General features: G+C 45.0%; 1 protein-coding gene across 2 annotated transcripts in view; it reads right to left on the bottom strand.

Moving 5' to 3' along the window:
• POMGNT2 (protein O-linked mannose N-acetylglucosaminyltransferase 2 (beta 1,4-)) overlaps positions 1-21,210 on the bottom strand; it is a 48,997-nt gene extending 27,787 nt beyond the window's left edge. For both annotated transcript variants that reach the window (XM_075921954.2, XM_075921955.2), the window contains exon 1: positions 20,961-21,210. The gene's annotated coding sequence lies outside the window, so the exon portion shown is untranslated. The remainder of the gene's footprint in view (positions 1-20,960) is intronic.
• Positions 21,211-26,615: the final 5,405 nt, after the last annotated feature.

A 26,615-nucleotide genomic window follows, 5' to 3' on the forward strand; every position in this document is an offset into this window, starting at 1 on the left:
AACCCTCCCCAAATGTAAAGAATTTGCAGTGTGGAAAGTGGTTATATGGGAGGACAAGCAGGCCCCTAGGACCCTCCAATCGTGATTGGGAAAATCATTTCTGGACATAGGCCACTCCCTCCAAAAGGTGCATTTTTAAAAATACTGGTAAAGATGATGATGTCCGAGGATGTGACCAGGTGAGGAATAAACAAGAACAGAGATATTCTGATCTCAAGAGGAGAAATATCGCAGGCTGAGTGCTCCTGTGCCCAAGCTCCTCTCAACGGACAGGGATGATAGTACAGTCAGGGAGCCAGTTACAGTTTGCTGATTGTGTGCCAGTATGGCCTGGCGGAGCACCACCTAGCCCCACAACCACCCTCAAAGCATCATTCATGAAACCAAACACTACACTTCCAAAGCCATGCAGAGTAATCAGACCATGCTGGAGAATCGGACCTCATGTTTTCAGTGCAATTGCTGTAACAATAATTTAAAGAGCAATCTCCTTATATCACCCCTTTCCAAGAGTAGTAATAAAGTAAAGTAAATATATTTTAAATTGCTCCTAAGGTCGACCAATGGCACAAGACTTCAACTCTAAACTATTTTGCTGACATGGTGGAAAGAAAACTCGCGAAGGTCATTAAAGGGGCTTTGCTGTTGGCTACGTTTTCTCATAGGAGATTTACAGAGAAAACTTGATCCAGCAAATTTATTTTTAGAGGGAGAAAAAAATTTCTTTCCAATTAACTTTCTCTCCAGTCTTCAATCTATATTTCCATGGATGCTGATTTCATGCAAAGAACCAAGCAGCCCTTGTTAAAAGCAAAATGCCCTCCATTCCCTTTCACTTTAAAAGACACCTAACCACTAAAGCAGCAGCAGTACTCAGTGTTGACTCTGAGGAGTTCAGTTATCATCTCTTAAGTTTCACATGAAACAGCCAAGGGCTGGAGGAGGAGAAGACACTTCCAAGTATATTTTGAAAGGGTGAGAGTCATAATATTGTACAAAAGAACCAAGTACATCAGCTGGTTGGGATATCAAGATGACACATAATTTCATGGGGGTGTACAAGCAAACAAGATTCTGAAGGTGTGAGAGAAAGAATCAAATAGTAAATCAAAGCCACAAGCTAGGCAGAAAATAAAATTAGCGAGAGCATTTTAAAGCTACTAGCTGGTGATCAGGGAGAATCTTTAAGAAGAAAAAGTGCAGAGCTCTTTACTTTTCCTCTTGTAAACAGTTTATCACAAAAGACCTTGAAGTGGAGACAGTTTGTCAACATTATTTTCTAGTCGGAGGGCCAGTGGGGCCTTCAAGCATAAAAAGGAGTTAGAGAAGACCGAACTAAAGAAGAAGAGGAAGGGACGCACAGGAGGAGAGAGGTACAACCAACACACAAACACCTAACATCGGGAGGAAACGTGAACATTTGATATCCAAAAACAGAAAAAGAGCCAGAGAAAAGAAGTTAATTGCTTCCATCTGAGAAAGGAGATTGTTACAGTAGCTGAAAAACATAGAAATAACGGGCTCAGATAGTAGGCTGGATTCTGCTGTCACCCCAAAAATGTAACCATATTTATTTCAGTTGAATTACTTCTGATTTACATCACAAGATTACAACCTTCCTTTCACAATCTGAAAGAGTCCTCATGCTCTGACTTTTTTTCCTCTTCATCAGGACACAATTCTACATCAAACAGAAACAAGAAGTACAACTTCACACCATCCCGATTACAGGGAAAGGTAACTAGTCACTGAATATCAGCATCAGAAAGCCAAAAACACCCTGTCTCAGCGCGGGAAAAAAAGCAAACATGCCATGCCACTCCAAAAAGCAAAAATTGCAGGAAAATGAACCAAGACAGAAATAAAACAAGGAATCCACAATCTGGCATCTGAAAAATGATCATAGAATCATAGAATACTAGGACTGGAAGGGACCTCGAGAGGTCATCGAGTCCAGTCCCCTGCCCTCATGGCAGGACCAAATACTGTCTAGACCATCCCTGATAGACATTTATCTAACCTACTCTTAAATATCTCCAGAGATGGGGATTCCACAACTTCCCTGGGCAATTTATTCCAGTCTGACTACCCTGACAGTTAGGAACTTTTTCCTAATGTCCAACCTAAACCTCCCTTGCTGCAGTTTAAGCCCATTGCTTCTTGTTCTATCTTCAGAGGCCAAGATGAACAAGTTTTCTCCCTCCTCCTTATGACACCCTTTTAGATACCTCTTTTGATCAAGAGTCAAAACCCAAAGAAGATGCTTAAGGTTGGTCTACTGTTTTGTCATGGTGGATTACTCACAAGCAAAAGCACCTCCTCTGAGGGCACACCCCACACGCCACATAACTAGACTTGTCAAGATAGTTTTAGGGAAACCTGTGTAGCAGGTCCAGGGCATAAAAACTTTCCAATGGTTCCTAGGATAGTTTGGTCAGATCATAATCCTCCGAGACAGGTATCAACAGGTGTGTTGTAAGCAAAACTCGTGAAGTCATTCTGCCGCTCTACTCTGCACTAGTTAGGCCTCAGCTGGAGTACTGTGTCCAGTTCTGGGCGCCACATTTCAAGAAAGAAGTGGAGAAATTGGAAAGGGTACAGAGAAGAGCGACAAGAATGATTAAAGGTTTAGAGAACATGACCTATGAAGCCAGGCTTCATGAACTGGGCTTGTTTAGTTTGGAAAAAAGAAGATTAAGGGGGGACATGATAGCGGTTTTCAAATATCTAAAAGGGTGTTACAAGGAGGAAGGAGAAAATTTGTTCCTCTTGGTTTCTGAGGACAGGACAAGGAGTAATGGGCTTAAAGTGCAGCAGGGGAGGTTTAGATTGGACATTAGGAAAAAATTCCTAACTGTCAGGGTGGTCAAATATTGGAATAAATTGCCAAGGGAGGTGGTGGAATCTCCCTCTCTGGAGATATTTAAGAACAGGTTAGATAAACATCTGTCAGGGATAGTCTAGACAGAGCTTGGTCCTGCCTTGAGGGCGGGGGGCTGGACTCGATGACCTCTCGAGGTCCCTTCCAGTCCTATGATTCTATGAGACCACTAAGTGATGGGGATTTCCTCTCAACACATTGAGAATCAAAGATTTGCAGATCTATACCCCCTTCCCCATATTTCAAAACTGAAGGGGAGAGGGGGAAATCTCACACAGGATGCATTTAAAACTGGTTTTCTTGTAACCAGTGAACTATAAAACTGAACAATAGGAAAAGGTGCAAACACAGTAAAGTGGCAGTAAAATGACCTATTACTTTGCTCCATTTGTTCTAACAGATTATATGTTCTGAACATACAAAGCATTTACACTTAGTACCTTTTTGGTGTATTTTTCTGTCTTGATTTAGAGTACAGAGGAAATATCTTTGCCATTTGTTAATACCGAGCACATAAGACACTGCCTTCCTAGAAGCCAGAGGCAAGACCATAATGTTCCTTTCCTGAACAAGTGGTTTCACCATTTCTGTAACCAGATCCCTGCAAAACATCCATCCCTTATTCTGTTATGCCAGTGATTCCCAACTGGTGGTCTGCAATGGTATAGCAGGGGGACCGTGGAAAGTTTAAAAGCAAGAATCAAGCCCATCATGGTGGCTCCAATCCTTACTTTTCTTTCTCCCCCATGGAGGGGAAGGGGTCCATGAAGTTTTAATAGATTGAAAAGGGGTGTGAAAGCTCAAAAAGGTTGGGTACCACTGCTTTTATGCCACATATGATCCAACAAAATCCAAATAATATCTGCAAACAAGCAATGTGCATGTGCAATGCAACAGTGAGTCTTTGCCCCAGCAACATCATCTGTCAATCATGGGCCTTGCCAGAAAACATATCTGGTAATTGTGGTTTCCCCAGATATTCTTCCTGGCAAGTGTAGGCTTTCCCGAAAATTCATTTGGAAGTGTTATCTATGAAGAAACTCAATTTTCTGAACAATTAAGAGAATACAGGAGGCAAACATTATCTGGGTCTCTCAGACCCCAAGAGCCTTTCAGTGCATTTTTTTGGAAAAGGAAACCACTGAAACGGATAAAAAACAATGCTGAAAGTTTCATACAATCTTTCTGTATATTTTATACAGTCTATCTGCAAGTCCATTTGTTCAAAAATCCCTCCTAAATGTAAGAGCTAGGTCCACCAAATTTGGTATGCACCTTCATCTTACCCTAACTTAAAGCAAGGAAGGATTTGGTTGTGCTGGGATAATGGGATGTGCCTGGAATTTGATTGTTTCTCATAAAATGGAAAGGGAGGGGTCTGGCAAGAGGGACATTTCTACTGCAGAATGCCCACATAAAGGCAGCAAGGGTCCAGAAAGGAGGACCAGGACAGCTATAACCCCATTGGGCCAGCAGGGTACACCAGTGGAGAAAGGGACAGCTATCTATTATATAGTTCAGAGAGTTTGTGTGCCTTGTGTCTGTCTGTCCCCCAGCTGGGGGACATGCTCCCCTCTCCCTGCAAAGCCACGGACAGGTGCTTCTTACTTGGCCAAAAACTGCTGTGGTAAGAGAGGGCTGTGGCTGTCCTCTCTCCCCAGGGCAGCCTGCATGCTGAACACCTCATCCCTAGCCCCACCCCAGAGCAATGATTTAAATGAAGAAAACAAGTATTATTTAAGTTAAAGACCCAAGCAATGCCAGATAAATCTACTAGTCAGATCATAACGGCTGCCTCAGAATAAAAACAAATTTGATGCTTAAATACCTGCATAATTAATTTGGGATCTAACTGACCTCAATACCTTTTGAGAGACTTTTTTCCACTACCCAAAAACACGACAGGCATACAGAGAAAACTTCCACAGCCAGCAAACTGACGGTAAGTCCTAGCCGGGGTTAGCTGGTGGGGAATGCTTGCAGTTGCAAGAGAAAGAGAAGCCAACACTGAAGGAGGACTCCCCAAAATTTGCCATGATCACCATGGAATCTTTAGTTCAGGGTTGGAGCTGCAGGGCAGCAACACAACCCTGCAAATTCTGTACCCGGCACACCATCTCCGACAGGGAAACGTTTGTTTTGGTGGGACCCATGCTGGCCCCTTTTTTCTTGTTGGATTCCTTTTGACAGGATAGTCAAGCCCTTAAGGACTGGAATGTGGTTGGTCAGGTGTTAGTAGCCAGGTGCCAGAGCTGTATGCAAGATGCTGGAGCCCAAGCCTGGAATCAGAATTGACCGAGGCTGGGAATGCTATCACCTGGAGTAAGGTAAGGCAGCTAGGGTTGCCAGATGGTTTAACCAAAAATTCTGTTGAAAAAAAAAAGGGGGGAGAGGGGGAGACAAAAGTTGTTGAGGGGGGAAAAAAAAAAAAGGACCCCAAGAGTTATTAAGGCCAAAAAAAAAAAAAAAAAAAAAAAAAAATTTTAAAAAAACAACAGCATGGCCTCTTTAAGAGCAGGGACAGTGAAGGCAACAGCAACTCTTACTGAGCATGCTCAATACACCCTAGGTATGACTTTCTGAGAGCCAGCTGTTTGCAATGCTACAGGGTAGCCATCTTCTCTGCCTTCTCTCCCTGCTCCGGACAAGACAGCTCTCCTGCAGAACCAGGTAAAGGGGGGGAGGGGGAACTGGGTGGGCGGCTGGGCCCAGTTGCTTAGGGTTGCCAGGTGTCCAGTATTGACCCAGACAGTCCTGGCTGGGGGGGGAAATTCAGAAAATACCGGACATTTTACGTGTCCAGTATTTTCTGAATTTTTTTTACTGGATAGGAGGCGAAGATACCAGACTGTCCGGGTCAATACCGGACACATGGCAACTCTAAAGGCAGCGGTGGGACTGGGACCAAGCCACGAGCCGTGCTAAGTCCAACACTGGAAACAGGAAGGTGCAGGAACTTTGAAACTATTGTAGATGCGTGCAAATGCTTTTGAGCAGACAGTACCGTGCTGTTGCTGCTGTTCTTCACAGCAGATCTGCTAATCCCCTCAGCCAATCAGCTAGTGAGTCCAAATGAAGCATACATAGGCCCGTTTGACTGCCTTTTAGGTTAAGCTGGCACAGGGCCGGGCAAAATATGGCCCGTGGGCCACATTCAACCCGTCCAGCTATTGGATCCAGCACAAAGGTGCAGTGGGAACAGCAGCCAGGCTCCTTGCCTGCCCTGGCCCTGTATCTCACTCAGAAAAGCTAGCTGTTTTTCTGTGAACAGCTGCAAGCATGGGGAAGGGGTTGGAAGAAACTTTGTGCGCTGCCTCCTCCAGCACAATCTTGCAGTTCCCACTTCTCTGCCAGCCCCACTCCCAGGGGATGTTTGCTACGGGCTCTGCAGCAACTACTGATTGTCCCGCTCTCAGGGAGCCAGCATGTACCCTGCAGCAGGGGGCCAGGCCTGCCAAGGACAGGGGTTGCTCCAGACAGCTGGAGCAAACACCACCAATAGGGGGCCCTGTGGGGCTTTAGCAGCCCCTACCCGGAAAGGACGGGGAGCTGCTCCAAATGCTACCTGTTAACCAAAACCAGTAAACATCATCTGTTTAGGGTGATGCTTACCGGTTAACGTTTCACATCCCTAGTCCTTACTCCCAACACAGCCTCATCTCTGCATGTACCAGTCTAACCTGTTGCACAAGTAGCAGCTTGCATGCCTCTCCGCTTCCCCTTAACTACTAAGGTCCTGAGCCAACAAACCACTTGACACGTGCTTAATTTTAAGTATATGAGTTGTCCCATTCAATGTCAATAGAGCTACACTTGTGTTAAACTTGTGTTAAATTTTAAAATGCTTCACTGAATCAGTGCCTTAGACTGTAAATTCTCCCGGACATGGATCTGTATTTTCACATGTCTGTAGACTGTCTAGGACAGCAACATATTTCGTCTTTAATGTTGTGAACTGTAGCACAGCCATGCCAGCCCTCTTTGCTACTACCCTGTGGAGAAATCAAAAAGTAGGTTTCATAGCAGTGAGATTGAAGGAATCAAAATACACATTTCTGACTATCTAGCTGCACATCATTGTCATCAATTCTGGGGAATAGAAATGGGAAGATGCAAATACAAAAAAATCCTCAAATTCCAAAATACAGTACTAATGCAAAATAAAAATTCAAGTTATAGACACTCTGACATGAGTGGTCATTATGAAATGTGATTAGAAATAACAGACCAGATTAAATCCCTGTGTGATTCCATACACCTGGTCCTGTATGTCTACAGAACACGTCCAGGGTCAAATCCTACATTAACTTTATACCGGTCCTGTAGGCGTCAATACTATTTATACATTTTGTCTTAATAAATTTGTAAGAGACACACTGGCTATATAGTGCACGCACTAGAAACAGGAAACACATTACAAACTTAATGTAGGTATCAACCTGCCAAGATTTTATGCCAGAATTGATTGCTAGCTGACTTTAAAATACAATAGTACCCTATTTTGCAAATTTCTAAATATATATGCTATGTATTCATCCAGCCAAATGAACACTAATAAATCATGCTTTGCCTCCAACCAGACATCTAACATAACCTCCACCTACTCACCTCCTCTCCTGTGTAAATAGAGGAAGCACCCGCCATTGTCAATCATGCTGCCGATCCCACCCACACATGCCACTATCATAATAAAAAAGGGAATGCATTAAGGTAGTGATCACCCTCTATTGTTAGATGTTTAAAATAATCTCATCTGCAACAGATGCAGGCTCCGTCTAACAGAGAGCTCATGCCAAAACATGTCCTTCCCAGATTACACTACAGTTGACTGAATCTTTATCCTCATTCCTTTGCTGGCCTTCTTCCCATGGGATTCTATACTTTCCAAATAACATCTTTCCCATTCCCGGACAGGAAAAGGGATCTTGTCCTGGGTTGCTAACTCTGGTGAGGTTTAATTATTTGATCTATTTATGAACCAAAGCTAACTTGACCTCCATACAGGAAATATACAAAGGTCGGAGATCGGAAATGTGGTACAGTCGCGTTCATGGAACATCCTTCAAATCATTTGTTGAATGCTAGTTGTTGCACCCAACTGGAACAGGAAAAGGGGTCATGCTCTCAGACCAACACCATCTACTTAGAGACCGTGTGCCTTTCCGATAGTTCTTGCTTTCTCCAGCCCCACCAGCAGTATGACCCTGGAGCTGGATTGCATGCCTTTACCTCATTGCATCCTAGCTCTCCTCCATCATTATTTTACTTACACCCTTAATCCCTAAAGGACAGTCCTCAGAACAGTGGATGCCTCTGGAGACTCTGCAGATGCCAGTGGAGGCTCTGCAGATGCATTTCCCATACAGAAGGGTTTTCCCAGTTTTTGGGACCAGCTAGGATCTTGCTATGGAATCAATACTTTTGTGCCATGACTGCAGGCATGAGTTTGGGGGCAGAGGAGCATACGCGACTTGGTGCCTTTTCCTTAGAACAATGATTCATCACGTCTAGTATCTTGACTGAACATCCAACGCCCAGGGAACCACAGAGAACATCTCCTGATTTATCTAAGAAAGGAACAGTTTGCTTCCGAAATATGCAGGCAGCTCACATTCATTCACAAAGTACATTTTTATCATCTGAAGTCACCAGAACTTAAAACAACAGGTTCTTGAATACAAATAAAGAGCATATGTCACTTGAATTTTTTATTTGCAGGATATATTATAGAATGAAGGAAGCGAGTTCATAATTCAGGTTGTTTCAGGCTTCACATTTCAAGTCAGATTTTGACCTTCCTGCCTCAAACTTCTTCATGAAACAGTTTAAGATCTAACAAGTGATAGGCTACACAACCAAATGTAAGAGGTTTGGGCATGAAAAAGTTTTAAAATGTGGATCTGAATCTGGATTTGAATTTGCAATTCAAGCCCATCTTTCTGTTTCCTCTGAAACCTCCCTCCCCCTCAACATGAGCTTATTATACTCTCTACCAAGAGTTATATAAAGCAAAAAGCATTAAAGTTTAAACACAATTACTTCCTTGTTGACCTCATCAATAAAAGACAAAGAACAGTAATAGGTTTTGGAATTTATCTAGTTATTATGGCATAATTGCTACATAAAACTTCAATTTATGGGGCAGAAAATCTCCAGCTAAAAAATTAACTTGTCTGCAGCCTGTCTGGCTTCTTCAAGTTTACAAAGCACAGTTTTAGCTTTGTGAATGCATTACTATACAGTTCTGCAGAGCTACAAAACTTGCTTTAATTATTTGGTTATTGAACCCAGCTAGAAGACCTAAGGTTCCAACCACTAGGGCACATGCAGTCTTGTTTTATTAATCAGTATTATTACTTTTGCTTAAAATTTGTATTAAAGTAGCACCTTGAGGTGCCCATTCTGCAAGGTTCCCCTTCCCCTTTTAGTCAGCTTTACAATCTAAATAGCAAAAGGAGCATTAATAGTAATTTTACAAATGAACAACTAAGGCACAGACACATCAAGTGACTTGCCCAAGGTCAAAAGTACATTTGTGACATTGAACCCTGATCTTCTAAGCACCATACTCCTGGGCAAATTGTGCATACACAATTAATGAGCTGCAAATATTTTTTTTGTTGTTTTTTGCACAGAAAAAAGCTTCTGCAGGAACATTGCTGCAGTTCTGCCTTTTGCCCACCAGAGAGCACTGATGCTAGAACACAGCAGCTGCTCCCAGCCACCTAGGTCAGGGGTTGGCTTCCTTTGGCTGGGCCAGCCAGGGTAATCTGCTGGTAGACCACGAGACATTTTTCTGACACTGCTGTAGATGCTCAGTGTCCCCCAGCTCCCACTGACTGAGAACGGTGAACCATGGCCACTGGAAGCTACAGGGAAGGATCGGATTCACTCTTTTGGGGGTCCACGGCTATTCAATTTTCTGAGGCTGGGGTTCAGAGTGCAGTAAGGCAGGGGACAGAGTTCAGAAGGGACTGGAGGTGCATGCACTGGGGTGATGAGGCATTTGGGAGCAGGAGGGAGCAGGGACCAAGGGGTTTTGAGAGCAGGATGGCGCTAAAGGCAGGAGGTGGGGGTGCAGGGTCTGAGTGGGAATTAGGCTAAGGGAGGGGGCTCAGGGCTGGGCAGGGTGTTTGGGGAGTGAGGCACTTGCCTGAGGCAGTTCCCCTCTGGTGGCACAGGCCCCAGGGAGGGAGAGGAAGAAAGAGGGGGTTCTGTGCACTGCCCTGCACTCGTCTGCAGGCATTGCCCCTGCAGCTCCCATTGGTTGCAATTCCACAGAGAGAAATGCACAGCCAGAGGTTGGTTCCCAGCACTTGCAGCTCCAGGCCAGAGGGAGGAACAGCAGTGTGCAAAGCTGAATCTCCACCCCCTCTGCTAGACAGGGTTGGAACCCAAGTGCTTTAGAGGCTGCAGGGCCCTGGGCTAACGGGGCCTCGCAATAGGGCTTCAATTTTGGCAGCCCAGACATAATTTTCCGGGGCCCCCAATGCCTCTTTCTAAATCCAGCCCTGCTGCAGATGGTCAATGTCATCAAAATGTGTCTCAGCCTGCCAGGGGATTACCCTGAGGGACAAGATCCAAAAGTTGCCAGCTCCCGAGCCAGGGAAAAGAAAAACCTGAAGAGCCTTCTTTGCAACTGGCCAAGTCAGAGGATACAAGGAGACCAAGAGCGTGGGATTGTAGGGGTATCAAACAGAAGTAGGAGCTGAACTGGAGAGGAGGCACAGGGGATTGAGGACAGGGATGTGCCTGATAGAGAGCTTCCCCCATCCAGCCCCTGACTGACCCCCTAGCCTCTTCCTTTCACTGAAGCACATCTGCACCTGTCCCCATATGTCTCTGTGCTCCCAAACAGTCCCTCCCCAACCCCCAAGAAAACCTGTTCCAAACTTTTCCAACCTACACCCAACAACTCTTCAAGTTCACACCCAGGCTCCTTCCCAGCAATTATTTCCCTCTCCCTCAACTCCTCCATTACCCCTGACTCCCCCAAGGCTTTGCACTGCTTCAGAGGGGTGCAGGAAATAGAGTGCTATATTGTAGTTTAAATGAATTCCTCAGAAGTTCTGTATTAATATGCCTAGTAAGGAATCTATTTGTCAAAACACATTTTCTGGATCTTTTTACCTACTTGACAGGTATTTAATGGCCCAAAATAATCAAAGCTAGTGTGATTATCTTTGTTGTTTTGACAACTAAAATATGCAGAATTTTGCAAAATTTGAAAATATTGTGTGCGCAGGATTTTTACATTTTTTAGTACAGAAATCCCTCAGGAGTAACCATTCCAGCCTTAATGACAAGAACATCTTTAGCCATTCTATCTGTTGCGCACGCGCACGCACATGCACACACCCTTCCCATCTTAAACAAGAAAAAGGCTACTACGAGCTCCAAGTTTCAGGCACCACAAATATAAACCTGGAAATAAAAATGTTAAGACTGACTGCTCTGATCTCAGATCAGAATCATTCAGATTTGTCAGAAGCAGTTACACAGGAAAAAAATTGAACAGTCAATGTAGCCCGATGGACAATAAATCAAAAAGCGAAAAGTGGCATCCATAAGTTCTGACAGAGGGCACTGGGTGCTGCCAATGCATTTTCAAAACTTTTATAGAGGAAAAAATAAAATCAAAATCACTTTGTTTTCCTTTTTACCTGATCTATGATAGATTAAGGACAGGCACATGCTAACTCAAGCCCCTCTTCAACACATTCAGTACTTTTCAGGATATTTCATCTTCCGACTCCCCAAAAAAGGCAACTATATGAAGAAATGGCTTTGCTATTAAGAGATGCTAGCCCAGGACTAGGCAAGATGTGGCCAGGGGGCCAGACCTGGCCCACATAACACTTTGATCTGGCCCATGGACTGCATCTGGCCACCTTCTATTTAACTTGATGCCTGTGCCACCAAATTTCCAGGCAAGGTTCAGGCAGCAGGATCCTATGTAAATGGCCTCTTGTGAGGTTGGCCCTGGCACCGCGCTCCAGCCATTGTGACCTGGTGTAGGTGGCTGCAGTGCCACTTACATTTGGCCCATCTGCCCCTTCATAGAAGGAGATGGGGGACAGACTCACCAAACCTCAGTGGCACTGTAACCACCTGTGCCAGGTTGTAAGGACCAGTTTGGGGAGATGAGCCCAGCCCTGCACAAGCAGGAGCAGTTGCAGCAAGTTGATCCCACTGTGAAACCTACTACAGCTATCCCTGACTGACTTTTTTTTCCCTCCACCTCTGCTGTACAATTTACTAAAAAAAAAAAAATCTTGCACTAACAGCAAGATTAATATAACCCTATTTCTTTCCATGACTGCACACAGGTGAAAATGACTGGAACTTTGCACCATCAGCAGAATTGTTTGCTAAGGAAGGAACAGAATCCAGCTCCCACACTCAAGTCTGTGCAAGGGTAACAGGAGTAAAAAGTATTATATTCACTAAAGCAAATGGATACCGCCAACTACACACTTGGAGCAGAACTGATGAATAAGATGGTGCCATTTAGCAATCACTTTTCAGAACAGAACTGCACTTCAAAATTCTAAGAAGGCTTTTGAAAGCAACACTGAATAGGAAATAAATGCATTGTTTTGAAGTGAGGGGTAGGTCTACTATTCACATACAAATGTACGAGTTGCACTCCACAACTTAGAACCTACGCTATGCAAGTCAGTAGCAAATCTTCCATGGCATTCCACTGCATCTGGCTCCAGCACTTCTATGCATTATAAATAGATAGCTATTTCCTCTTTTGGTAAAGCGTTCCTTCTATTGTGAAGGCTGCTATTGCTGTTAAGTAAAGTGCACCCATTTCACAAGTAAAGAGGGGGATAAAAAGATCTCATGTGAAGTGCTGCACTGCATTCATGTGGGAGAACAGGTTCCTTTAAGAGGAGAGAGCCAATGAATGGGATGACTCCATGGATTAGTAACAGAAAGAGCCTTTTAGGATGTGAAATGACCTATCAAGGTCCAATCCCCAGAATACTCTACCATAATTAGCACCTTTAGAAGCCAGCTCCAAGGCCTAGGACTCAATGGGCCTACGTTCTGTCATCCATGTGACCCATTTGTGCTAGTCTGGCAACATAAGGGGTTGTAAACCTGGAAGAAATGGCTTATTGGAACTAGCCTCAGTTTTGAAAAAAGGCTAGAACAGAGCCAGGAGAATAGCTCTATGCCCTTCATCTGCTCTCACATCTCACACTCTGAGATAGATGGAGGGGTGGGGGGGCGGTGGCTAGAATGATTTCTGACTATGCTCAGATGTGAAATGGATTGTAAGAGGATGCTGCTAAAGAGCACAGATTAAGCAGCACTGAGACTGCTCTAATTTATACCAGGGAAATTAGAATATACATGATCAAAGGTGGTTTAAAGATGCTTTTGCCCTCAAAATCTCTTCCTGCATCTAGTGTAGATCAGAGAGAATTTGTCCAGAGACTAAAATACACAGTGGTCCCTTCTGGTCAGGAAAGATGTCTATAACACATAGGCTACGTCTACACTGGCCCCTTTTCCGAAAGGGGCATGTTAATTTCACAGGTCGTAATAGGGAAATCCGCGGGCGATTTAAATATCCCCCGCGGCATTTAAATAAAAATGTCCGCCGCTTTTTTCCGGCTTTTAGAAAAGCCGGAAAAGAGCGTCTACACTGGCCCCGATCCTCCGGAAAAAGCGCCCTTTTCCGGAGGATCTTATTCTACTTATCCTACTTCAAAGTAGGAATAAGATCCTCCGGAAAAGGGCGCTTTTCCGGAGGATCGGGGCCAGTGTAGACGCTCTTTTCCGGCTTTTCTAAAAGCCGGAAAAAAGCGGCGGACATTTTTATTTAAATGCCGCGGGGGATATTTAAATCGCCCGCGGATTTCCCTATTACGACCTGTGAAATTAACATGCCCCTTTCGGAAAAGGGGCCAGTGTAGACGAGCCCATAGTTTTTAAGATGACAGTATCCCTTAAAGAGGTAAAGAATTCTACCTGTTTATTAAACTAATTGTACCTTTGATTATTAAAAAAGTGAAAGAATTTTTAAAATCTCATTTGCTTATTAGTTTTTTCTCTCTTCATTGCTTCCATTTCTCTAACAAATCAGTGAAGACTGTTTCACTTTGGGATACTTGTTGCTTTTATAAGGCTTCAAAAAAGGCAGATAGGCATTAACATGGTTTAGAGCAAGTGCTTTAGAACAAGTGATTTCACTGGAATTTTAAAAATAAAAATTGTGGCAACATTCATCTAGGGCTTTAAAGTTAGAAAATCTTGGTTTGGCCCAAAAATTAAAAACTGGGAAAATTTTAAACTAACAGTTTCATTGATAAGTCAGAAAGGGAAATTTTGCACTACTCTTTTTCCTGCATAGACAGACCATATAATTACAAAAAACTCTTCAAATATTAAGAGTTTAACCTAAACTGTAAAAGCTGCCATTGAATAATTGGGACAAAAATGGATCGTTAGCCTACCTGCTGTTTATAAGTGATATTGCACCTTTTATTATGTAACAGTAGCAACAAGTGTGATTCCTACAACACACAGGTGCAAGGGAAGTTATACCCTCCACTTTTCATTTCACAGTATTCCCAGTTAAGGCCCTGATCTTATAAAATCATACACATGCTTAATGAATGCGAGTAATGCCATTGTGCTAAAAGTTAAGCATGTGTATTAGCAATGTAATAGTGCAGTCAGTTAAACGATTAACCATTAAGCAGATGCTTATTGGTTAATGCTACTAATCACACGCAACTCTCCTCTCCCTCCCCTCTCAGCTGTGCTTTTAAAGGCACTTGAGAGCTGGTGGGCAGGCATGCTGGCTCAGTCACAGCTCGTGCAGGATTGCAGCAGCTACTCCCTCACATTGATAAACTATTAGAGAAAGCTTCCATAAACATCACAGAACAGATCCTGCCGGAGCAGCCTCTGCCCACAGCCAGCCCAGACTGCCGGTGGCAGAGGCTGATTTGCAGCAGCAGTCTCTGTCCATGGTGAACCTGGGTCCACCATGGGTAGAGGCTGCTTTGTGACAGCCTCCCTTGCCCCCAGCCATGCTGCTGCCTCTACTAGAGGCAGCATTGCGGAGATGGCGCTGGGGGGAAAGCAGCATTTAAGCCAGTTCCCTCTCCCCGCACTGGCTCCTGCTCCCCCGTCCCCAACTCCCTCTGATACAGAGGCAGCAGAGGGTGGGGAAGCGAGTAGCTGAGTAGTCAATTTGGCTACTCACTTTCATCCCTATTTCAGACATAGCCATTGAAATTTCAGTGGAACTACAACATTTCACAGCAGCTGGGAATCTGCACCATGGGTTTTAAAAGTCATTTCTGCAAATACCTGCCTGTATCCTGGAAAAGCAATGCCATGTCCAAGGAACACGTCTGCTTTTCCGAAAAGTTTTTTGAAAAAGCGAAAACGCTCTTTCGCCCTACCTGTAAACCTCGTTCTACAAGGCATAAGGGATGTATCAAAACAGCAGTTTTTTTCTGAAATTTAGCATCATGTAGACATAGCAAATTTCGGAAGAGCCTCTTTCGAAAGAAAATCTGAAAAAGTTATGCAATTTCTGATTTATCTTTGCAGTGCAGACCTAGCCTGAGGCTAGGGCATAACATTTGTTATGAACATTTGTGAAAACTCTGAGTTTAGTTGCTGCCACTGAGAACAAATGTATGTCCCAGGCAACTACACTGACCAGCCTGTTTCAGAAACTTTAAAAACCGACAATAGTTTCATATTGGTGAGGTCACAAATTAAGGGGACGGCAGGATCCAATTTGCAGCAGGGCCAACAGAATCACAAAAAACTCAAGGTCAAAGTGAGCTGACAGTGCAGATAATTTAATTGAAAAAAAAAAAACCAACACACTTCACTTTACTTATCTAACCCATTTAGTCCCATTATTTAACAGAGAATGGCTGTAGATGATTAGTCCCAAAACATTACACAGGAAACTAGATTGTAGGTCCGTGGCATACTTTACAAGTGCTGGAGGTTGCACTCTGGCCTCAGTGATAGCTAATTAAAGCAGGGGTAGGGGACCTTTTTTGCGTCGGGAGCCACTGATCCTCAGAAAAATCATTCGGGGCTGCACACAAGCGAAAAGCAAAAAACCCACAAACCCTCACTGATGTAGCCCCCGACTGAGAAGGAGAAAGACACTCCCCACATTCCCTTTGCACACCAGAGCCTAGGAGGGCCCAACCTAGTAGACTTCGTGTGCTCCAACCTCTCGGTGGGGCAGCAGGGGGGCTGAAGAGCCAGTGTGGACTCCCCAAGGCTGGAGAGGGCCCTGACCCTCGAGGGCTGGATCCAGGCTGCATCCAGCCCCTGTGCCTTAGGTTCCCCATTCCTGAATAAAGCAAGCACTGGGGGGACCCATTAAATTTGCTTTTGCAGAAATAATTGATAGTGCTGGTTTCTGACATACAAAAAATATTAGCACTGTATGCCACCATGAAAGGCATGGGAAGCATTCTGCAAAATAAGACCCTAATTCTGCAAACAACATGTTTAACTTGAAGCATAAGAATAGTCCCATTGAAGTTAATGGCACTACTCATGCCAGCCTAGGCATGTATGTGTTTGAAGTTAAATCTTGTGAAACCCACTAGTGAGTGCACATTAGAGATACCCTAGGGAGCTCAATCCTCAGAGAAACAGAGTTATTACAGCCCCAGGAAGAGAGCTTTGGCTCCACAGCACAACTGTAGCAGCTCATGCTTTTTGCTTTTCAGTCCCCGACCTCATTTGCCAGCACATTAGTTGGGGGACTTTGCACTTGCACCCCTGAAATCAATGGGAACTTCACTAATAACTTCAGTGGCCACAGGGTGAAATCCTAATTCTTCAAATTTACCAATATTGGGCAGAAATGTAAAGAAGCATCCTGAAATCTTAAAGTTAGAAGAACATAGCTCAAAATGTTCGCTCCCAGCACTTTACTAATAGATAAATGCTGACTATAGTAATCTCAGAGTAATCCCACTGTGGTACTTAATAACCTAATATTATCCTTTGCAATCATCAGGTGCTCATGTACTGCAGTTATGGGCACCAGGGTATGAAACTAGATAACAAATGTGTATTATGTCTTTTGGCAAATGCTGTCTTTTTAATGAAAGCCATTATATAATAATAGAACAATGTAAATACTAGCACAACAGTGTTTGGTACTGAAGTGGGGGGGAGATAATGTTCATGAGAAGTACCAGATAAACTCCGGATTTGATTATGCAGGATTATCAAAGAGGTACAGAAAAGTCAGCAGCAATATGAACTCTGCCACAGTGTTTAAGTCATCATACATCACCTAGAATACAACAAGCCGCCCCACTAAAGTGATAGGTTAATTCAGCCTCCATATCCAATAAGGGCCCAACTTACAAAGATATTTGGACAGCTAAAGACACAGATAAGCACCTAAAGGGATTTTCCAAAGCACCTATGTGCTTAATTCCAATTCAGATAGAGCAGGGACTTCAATTTAGGTCTCTGAAATCTAGGCAAGTGTTGTAACCAACAGCCTACAAAGTCAGTGTCTGCCTCAGTGCCTACACAGTTACTTATACAAATATAGTGTGACTCCACAGCCTAGTGGTTAATGCTAGAAATGTGGGGAACAGGTTCAAGTTCATACTCTGAATCCTGCAAAACAGGGTCTTGGAGAACAGAACAGAACTTGGGAGTCCTCTGCATGCCCTGTACGTGCTCTAACTGTAATGCTGTTAGCTAATGAGGTCTTTTATCCACACCCTAGAAATTCCATCCCAGACCTGAAAAACCGTCCCACCAAATGCTTCCTCGAAAGTGGCCCATTTCACTAAACTATTCCCAATCCACTTTACAAATAACTCTCAATGTAATTTCTACTTAATGTCATGATCCAGCAAGTCAAAGGAGAAAGGTTTATGAAGGTACTAGTGTCCCATTCTGGTTCAGTGCTGAGTGCTGGCTTTCTTCCCCAGCACCCCAGATTTTCAGAAAAAGTCTCAGAGTTCTTGGATCTCAGAGGGATAGCCAGTCTGTGTAACAGTGAGTTGAGGTCCCCCCCAATACTGCACCCGCGTAGCAGCAAGAACAGACTCCGCCCACCGGTAGAATAGAGGGGATTCATTGCTTCTCCAGGATACAGCACAGCATAGACGTGACGTGTTTACAGCAGTCTGGGCCAGGATTCCTCAGACCCCTTGAGATGGGGTCCCTAGGCCCCTGGATTCCAGCCCTCTCCTTAGACTGGTACCGCCAGTGGGGGGTCTTCCACAGCCCACCACCCAAGCATAGCAACCAGCAAGGTACTGACACTACATCACAACATGTTGGCGAGTCAGTGGGAATCACACATCACAACACAGGGGGACCCCAGGATACAGAGCAGACAGCACCCCCACTATGCCACAGTCTGTAACTTTAAAAATAACTAGTCCTGTGACATGTTAGAGCAGTGGTGTGACGGGGTGAAGCAACCCCGTCACCCACAAGCACCCGCGGCCGCGAGCGCCGGCGGGGTTAGCCCCAGCTGTGTCGCCGTGCGCGGGAGGTGGGGCAATGACGCGTCATCGGGACGCGCCCGGGGATCCCGGTGAGGTCACCGACGCAACGGGCACCAGCAGGGCGGGGCACCCGGAAGTGGGGAAAGACGCACCGGCCGGCGCGGATAAGAGCGCCCAAGCAGGGAGAAGCAGGGGAGGGCAACTGGGGAGCGCAGGAGGTGATCCGGGGTGAAAGGAAGGAGGAGGGCAAGGTAGGAGGCCCCGGGGGGGGGGGAAGGGCTAGCCACCCGACCCACACCGGAGACTACGGGCGAAAGGTAAGAGCCCGACAGCGGGGTGGTATCGGCCCAGGGAGGGGTCGTGGAGCCCGAGAGCAAGTGCGTTTAGGGGTAAACCCCCGCTTGCTACCATTGGGAGCCGTGCTCCTGGTGTTAGGGCCCTGGGCCGGGGTCCGGAGTGAGGGTGGGCCCGGACCCTCACCCCGCCCTTGGGGGGGCAATAGCCGTGTGGCTGCCGGCACGAGCAGCGTTCCAGATAGAGTACCGGGTGACAAGTGGTCTCCAACCTTTTTAAGCATAATATCGCTTTTTGAATTTAAATGCAATCCAGGATCCACCTCAAACCCAAACACCCTTGCACCTCCTCCTTCCCACCCCTTCTCACTCCATCCTCACTCACTTTTATCAGGCTTCCGGCTGGGGTGGGGGGGGATGCAGACTCTGATCTTGGGCTAAAGGATTTAGAGTGTGGGGGGGGGGGGTTTCTGAGCTGAGCCTGGGGCAGAGAGTTGAGGTGCAAGAGGGGGTTCAGGCTCTGGGAGGGAGTTTGGGTGCAGGGGGACTCAGGGCTAGAGCAGTGGTTTGGAGTGCAGGAGGGGTTCAGGACTGGGGCCTGGGTTTGGAATGCAGGCTCCAGCTGGGCACCGCTTATCACAGGTGGCTTTTGGATGGTGGTGAATGGGACTAAGGCAGGCTCACTCCTACTCTGGCCTTGTACCACTTCCAAAAGCAGCCAGCAAACTCTCTCCATTCCTGCCCTCCTCCCTCCCCCATCCTCCTCCACGCTCTGTGGAGATGGAGTACAGGGTAGAGGGAGGGACACCCTGACATCAGCACCCCCTCCCTTCCTCTTCTTCCCTGCCCTGCACAGCAAGCGAGAGGCTCCCAGCACTGGGAGGCAGCTCCAAGGCAGAGAGCAGGAGCAACACTGCAGTGCTTAGAGGAGCAGATGGAGGGCGGGCACTTGACAGCCTCCTGGCCCAACCTGTCAGGATCACCTGTCAAAGGCTCCAAGATCTACCAGTAGATCCTGGTCTCCTGGTTGGTGACCACTGCCTTAGAGACTAACCAAAATATATAGAATCATGAGTTTTCACGTGGGTTTTGCCCAGAAAAGCTCATGATTCTATACATTTTGGTTTGTCTCTGAGGTGCCACAGGACCACTCGCTGGCTATGTCTAGACTGACATGATTTTCCGCAAATGCTTTTAACGGAAAAGTTTTCCGTTAAAAGCATTTGAGGAAAAGAGCATCTAGATTGGCACGGACGTTTTTCCGAAAAAGCACTTTTTGCGGAAAAGCATCCGTGCCAATCTAGACACACTTTTGCGCAAAAAAGCCCCGATCGCCATTTTCGCGCTCAGGCTTTTTTGCGCAAAACAAATCTGAGCTGTCTACACTGGCCCTTTTGCACAAAAGCTTTGCGCAAAAGGGACTTTTGCCTGAATGGGAGTAGCATAGTATTTCCGCAAGAAGCACTGATTTCAGACAGTAGGAAGTCAGTGTTCTTGCGGAAATTCAAGCGGCCAGTGCAGACAGCTGGCAAGTTTTCCACAAAAGCAGCTGCTTTTGCGGAAAAACTTGCCAGTCTAGACACAGCCATTGTTTTCAGAGTTAATGGGTCTCTGAACAGACACTGAAGAATGTCCAGGATGATCAGCTTATGGGTTTGGCACCCCTAAAATATTTTATTTATAAAAAGCAGAGGCAGGGAAAGGTGGGATGAGGGACTTAAAATTTTAGGCTATAAACCCAGCAAAAAGGAGCTAAGTCAAAGGTCTGGTATCATAATGCAATCAGCGTCTCCTTGCCTCATGACCAGTTCAGGAGCAGTGCTTAAAATCCTGACAATTTGTCCCAGTCTTGAAGTGCTTTCAGGAGGGAAACCTACATTGAATTTAAACACAGGCTGCCAGGGATCAATGCCCAGCTCTTGTACAGCACTTCGCTCGACAAGACGACTAGTCTCATTTCCCCCATTTTACAGCTGGGGAAAAGTCAGGCGTGCCCGAGCTCCATATCCCAGGAAGGTTCCAGTTCCCCCCACTTCGAGTCCACTTAAACCTCTCAAAGTGTAGGCGCAGCCTGTGCTTGGGAAGCGCCTGGCCGGCTGCAGCTGCAAGAAACGGCACCCGGAGCCTGACCCGAGCCGACCCCCCAATGTAACCAAGCCCCTGCCCAGGGCACAGAGCACGCCCCCAGGTCCGCACACGAGAGAAGGGCGGGGCCTCGGCACTCCCCGGATAACACGCTCGGGTCTGACCCAAGCGCCGCCCGCAGGCGGGCTCCCACGCGCCCCGCCTCACCTGCCGCCGCGGCGGGTCCTAGGACACTGCAGCCGCCGCAGCCCCTGCCCGGGCTGCTCCTCGTGCCGCCGCTCCAGCTGAGTCTCCGCGTTCTGGTCCCCGCCCCTCGGCGGGCTGGCGCTCCCGACCTGCGCTGCAAGGGGCAGCGGCAAGCGCCTCCCCTCCTGCACTGGCGCCCTTCTTGCTGGCCAGCCCCTGAGCCCAGCAGCACGGCTCTCAGGCAGGACAGGCACTTGCTCATGCTCAGTGCCTGCATGGTCACTTACTTTCTACCCGCCCCTGACCCACCCGAATGCATTGTGGGGACTGTAGTTTGGTTAGGCAGTCCTACTTGAGTGTCTGAAACAAAATACAGGACCATGTAGCACTTTAAAGACTAACAAGATGGTTTATTAGATGATGAGCTTTCGTGGGCCAGACCCACTTCCTCAGATCAAATAGTGGAAGAAAATAGTCACAATAGTCTTCCACTATTTGATCTGAGGAAGTGGGTCTGGCACCACGAAAGCTCATCATCTAATAAACCATCTTGTTAGTCTTTAGTCTTTAAAGTGCTACATAGTCCTGTATTTTGTTTCAGCTACACCAGACTAACACGGCTACATCTCTATCACTATTCTACTTGAGTGTCGGTTTTCCTGGTCCTGTGAGTGGAGAGAAGAGGAGGACTAGTCTTCTGCGTCTCCTATTTTGAACACTTAACTGCAGTGTAATTATTTTATTCAGTCTCAAGCCTAGGTTGTGAGAGGGATAAGGTGGGTGAGGTAATATTCTTTATTGGAGCAACATCTGTGAGTATGCAAGAGAGAAGCTTTGACACTGAGAATCATAGAACACTAGAACCAGAAAGGACCTCGAAAGGTCATTGAGTCCAGTCCCCCTGCCCTCCTGGCAGGACCCAACACCGTCTAGAGCAGTGTTTCCCACATGGTGCTCTGCAGCACCCTGGGGTTCTGTGAAATTAAAGTAAGGGTGCTGCAAGAACCTAATCACCCCCTCTTAAAGAGACAGAGAGGACCTGGTGCGCAAATGCCGGCTCCTTCTCTAGTTCCCCATCACTTTCAGACACCTCCCCTCCCCGCCTTTTTTTTTTTTTTTTTTTTTTTTTTTTACAAATTTTGCACCCGGCTGTAGAGGTTCCTTGAAATTTTTCCAAGTTTAAAAGGGTTCCGTGGCCAAATAAAATTGGGAAACACTGGTCTAGACCATCCTTGATAGATACCTATCTAACCTGCTCTTAAATAGTTCCAGTGATAGAGATCCCACAACCTCCCTAGGCAACTTATTCCAGTGTTTAACCACTGTGATAGTTAGGAAATTTTTCCTAATATCCAACCTAAACCTCCCTTTCTGCCATTTAAGCTCATTGCTTCTTGTCCTATCCTCAGAGGCCAAGGAGAACAATTTTTCTACTTCTTCCTTGTGATACTCTTTTAAATACTTGAAAACTGCTATCATGTCCCCTCTCAGTCTTCTCCTTTCCAAACTAAACAAGCCCAATTCTTTCAGTCTTCCCTCATAGGTCTTGTTCTCTAGACCTTTAATCATTCTTGTTGCTCTTCTCTGGACCTTCTCCAATTTCTCCACATCTTTCATGAAAAGTGGTGCCCAGAACTGGACATAATACTCGAACTGAGGCCTAATCAATGCAGAGTAGAGAGGAAGAATAACTTCTCGTGTCTTGCTCACAACACTCCTGTTAATGCATCCCAGAATCATGTTTGCTTTTTTTGCAACAGCATCACACTGTTGACTCATATTCAACTTGTGGTCTACTATGACCCCTAGATACCTTTTTGCAGTACTCCTTCCTAGACAGTCGCTTCCCATTCTGTATGTATGAAACTGACTGTTCCTTCCTAAGTGGAGTACTTTGCATTTGTCATTAAACTTCATCCAATTTACCTCAGACCATTTCTCTAGTTTGTCCAGATCATTTTGAATTATGACCCTAACCTCCAAAGCAGTTGCAACACCTCCTAGCTTGGTATCATCTGCAAACTTAATAAGCGTACTCTCTACGCCAATATCTAAATCATTGATGAAGATATTGAACAGAACTGGTCCCAAAACAGACCCCTGCAGAATCCCACTTGTTATGCCCTTCCAGCATAATTGTGAACCACTAATATCTATTCTCTGAGAACAGTTATCCAGCCAGTTATGCACCCACCTTAGTGTAGCACCATCTAAGTTGTATTTGCCTAGTTAATTGATAAGAAGATCATGCGAGACCATATCAAATGCCTTTCTGAAGTTTAGGTATACCACATCCACCACTTTTCCCTTATCCTCAAAACCTGTTATCCTATCAAAGAAAACTATCAGATTGGTTTGACATGATTTGTTTGTTTCAAATCCATGCTGGCTGTTACCTATCACCTTATTTCCTTCCAGATGTTTGCAGGTGAATTCCTTAATTACTTGCTCCATTATCTTTCCTGGCAGAGAAGTTAAACTGACTGGTCTGTAGTTTCCTGGGTTGTTGTTATTTCCCTTTCTATAGATGGGCAGTGTATTTGCCCTTTTCCAGTCTTTTGGAATCTCTCCCAACTTCCATGATTTTTCAAAGATGATAGCTAAATGCTCAGATACCTCTTTTTTCAGCTCCTTGAATATTCTAGGATGTATTTCATCAGGCCCTGGTAACTTGCTGACATGTAACTTTTCTAAGTAATTTTTAGCTTGTTCTTTTTTTATTTTATCTTCTAAACCTACTCCAAATTGCGCAGCTTACTTTGAATTAATTTGAAATAAAGAACTGTTTCGAAACATTCCTTACTCCTCATGAAACAAGGTTTACAGGTACAAAAGACACAAAATAGTTATTTTGGGATTCCGGAGTATCGTGAAATAGTTATCCTGTGTCTTCACAGCAAGCCCTTTATTTCGGGATCACTATTCTGACTTACCTATAAACCTCGTTCTACAAGGACTAAAGGATGTTTTGGAATAGTGCTTTATTTCAAAATTTGGTGCTAAGTAGACAGCACCAAATGACAAAATAAGCTATTTTGAAATATCATCGAAATAAGATATGCAATTTGTGTAGCTCAAATTGTGTATCTTATTTTGAGTTACAGTGCTGTGTAGGGATGTAAATGACTAATCAACTAGTCAACTATCTGATATGCAAAACTTATTGGATAGTCAACACACTGGTCAACTAGTCGCTTCCCCCTCATTGCTGCCTCTATCACAAAGAGGCAGCAAGGGAGGGAAGACAAGCGGGTGCTGGAGGGAGGTGGCTTAAAAGCTCGTTCCCCCCAGCTACAGCTCCGTGGGAGGGGATAGGGGAACAGCAGGGGCCAACTTTGAAATATACAAAGTCCCCACTAGGGCTCTTGTACATTTCATAGAGGAAGCACCACAAGGAGCCTGGAGCCATGTGGAGGACTCCCCGCTGGCCCCGGGCTCCACGCGGCATGCCAGGTTTGAAATGTACAAGAGTCTCCAGTGGGAGCTCTTATGCATTTCAGAGAGGAAGCACATCATGGAACCTGGGACCAGTGCAGGACTCTGAGTTTCCCACTGGCCCCAAGCTCTATGCAGCATTTCAATCTTTGAAATGCACACTGGGGTTCTTATACATTTCAAAGGCAGAACACAGAAGTCCTTTGGAAATCTCATTGACTATTCAATTAGTTAATTAATCAAAATTTAACATCCCTAGTGCTGTGTAGACGCATCCTAGATGTTTTGCCATTGACTTTATTCAGGCCTTCTGTCCTGGAGGCTTCCTAGTTCCACACCCATTCAGTACTATAAATGAATGGGAACAACTGTTAATGATATGGTAATAATTTTCATGTTTACTCATGTTTGTATGGGTAAATAAATACTCCCAGAGTGGAAAAATTATTAAACATTATCTCAGTACATTAATGTTAGGCCTTAACTGTTGAAACATTTGCCCCGCTAAACTTGATTTTCCCCAAATGACTATCAATTTACTAGCTTAACGCTCCTTCCTTCAACCCATGTTTTGTTGCAAATTATGTAACTAATGATCCAAAGAGCTATCTTCTGTAACAAACAATATATTCTAAGGGTGGGATTTTTCAAGAGTGCGCTGAAATCTACATGATTTTTCAAAACTCCCACTGAAGTTTACATGAATTTTACCATTGACTTCCTTGGGAACAGTTAGGCCAGAGGTGGGGAACCTAAGGCCCCCTTGCCTGGATCCAGAACCCGAAGCTTGGGACTCCCTCTTCCCCCAGCACTGGGGAGCTCATGCTGCTCGAAATCCTCCTGCAGGGCTGGAGCACACAAAATCTACTAGCTTGGGCTCCCAAAAGCTCTGGTGTGTGAGGAGAATGTAGGGTCTTTCTGCTTAGTCGGAGGTGACATTAGAGAGGGGCCTGGGTTTTTGGGTTATTTTGCTTCTCACTTGTGTGCAGCCTTCAACCCCAAAAAGGTTCCCCACTTCTGAGTTAGGCCAATGCTGAGCACTTTTGAAAAAGCTCATCTTGGACAGTACAAAGCTAGACAAATGATTAAAATACATACACTCTTACTGAAATATTGGCTTGTAAACTGACTAACTGGAAGAAGTCTCAGCTACTAAATTTCTAATCAGTTCAGGAGTTATAGTTCAATCTTAAAAAGATCTTTAAAAAGTGCTAGGTCTGTCATCCTATGTCTGTCTGTCATATTTATTTTAATGATCCCTGTCAACACTTCGTTAATTTTCCACCAATATTCACACGTGGAAGTTTTTTCCCCAGAATGTTTGCTGAAAACTGAAATTTTATGCATATTTGGTTGAATATTCACAACAACAATGTTCTCAAAACCATTCTTCCTTTTCATTAAAGTTTTAGTGAGCCAATCAAGAATCAGAAAATATATCTGTAAATTACATGGCCAATTGCAAGTTACCACACATAGCAAATAGTCAAAGACACAGAAATAATATTTTGTGAAGAATCTATAGGCTGAAGTGTGTGTCTGTGAAGTGTTTGTAAATGCATTATGATTAACAGTCAATGTCTGTGAGGGTAACTTGCAAATAGTAAATAAAAGGACATCGTCTGTCAAATTTTTCACTGCAAAATAGTTCATACATCTCCAGTCATCAACGAAAAAGGGAATTTCATTATTGTAACAAAGTTTTAGGGTATTGCAATTGAAATATATTTCCATTAAAGGGCAGGGAAATATTTTCTTTAATCCTAGACAACATGTGGGATACCTAGATGAGTGTTAGGTTGCTGGTTGGTGACTACTGTGGTTATGTCCACATAACCAGTAGGGTCCCACAGAAGCAAGTCTCAGAGCCTGAGTCTACAGACTTCAGGTCAAAGGACTCACACTCTGATGCTAAAATAGCTGTATAGCTGTTTGGGTTCATGCTGATGCCCAAGCTCTGAAGTCCAACCCTTTCCTTAAGCTTCAGAGTCTGAGCTCCAGCTTCTTAAGACCCTGACTGGATGGGTCCACAGCACTGATGCAGAAAGAGAACTGGCAAGCCATAGGATTTGTTTCCCTTCTCAAATTAATTCAAAAGCCATTTCTAGTGCACATGTCCCTATCCCATGTGCTCGATAGCACCCTTGCTAGTTGCATGCATCCTGTCTTGAAGAGAGCAGGAAAACAGGGCTTGGTCCCACAAGATAACCCCAACCCAGTAAAGAATGTACATCAGTGGAT

Source organism: Pelodiscus sinensis, chromosome 2 (assembly GCF_052426305.1).
Source record: "Pelodiscus sinensis isolate ZL-2025 chromosome 2, ASM5242630v1, whole genome shotgun sequence".
In the NCBI taxonomy this organism is placed as follows: domain Eukaryota; kingdom Metazoa; phylum Chordata; order Testudines; family Trionychidae; genus Pelodiscus; species Pelodiscus sinensis.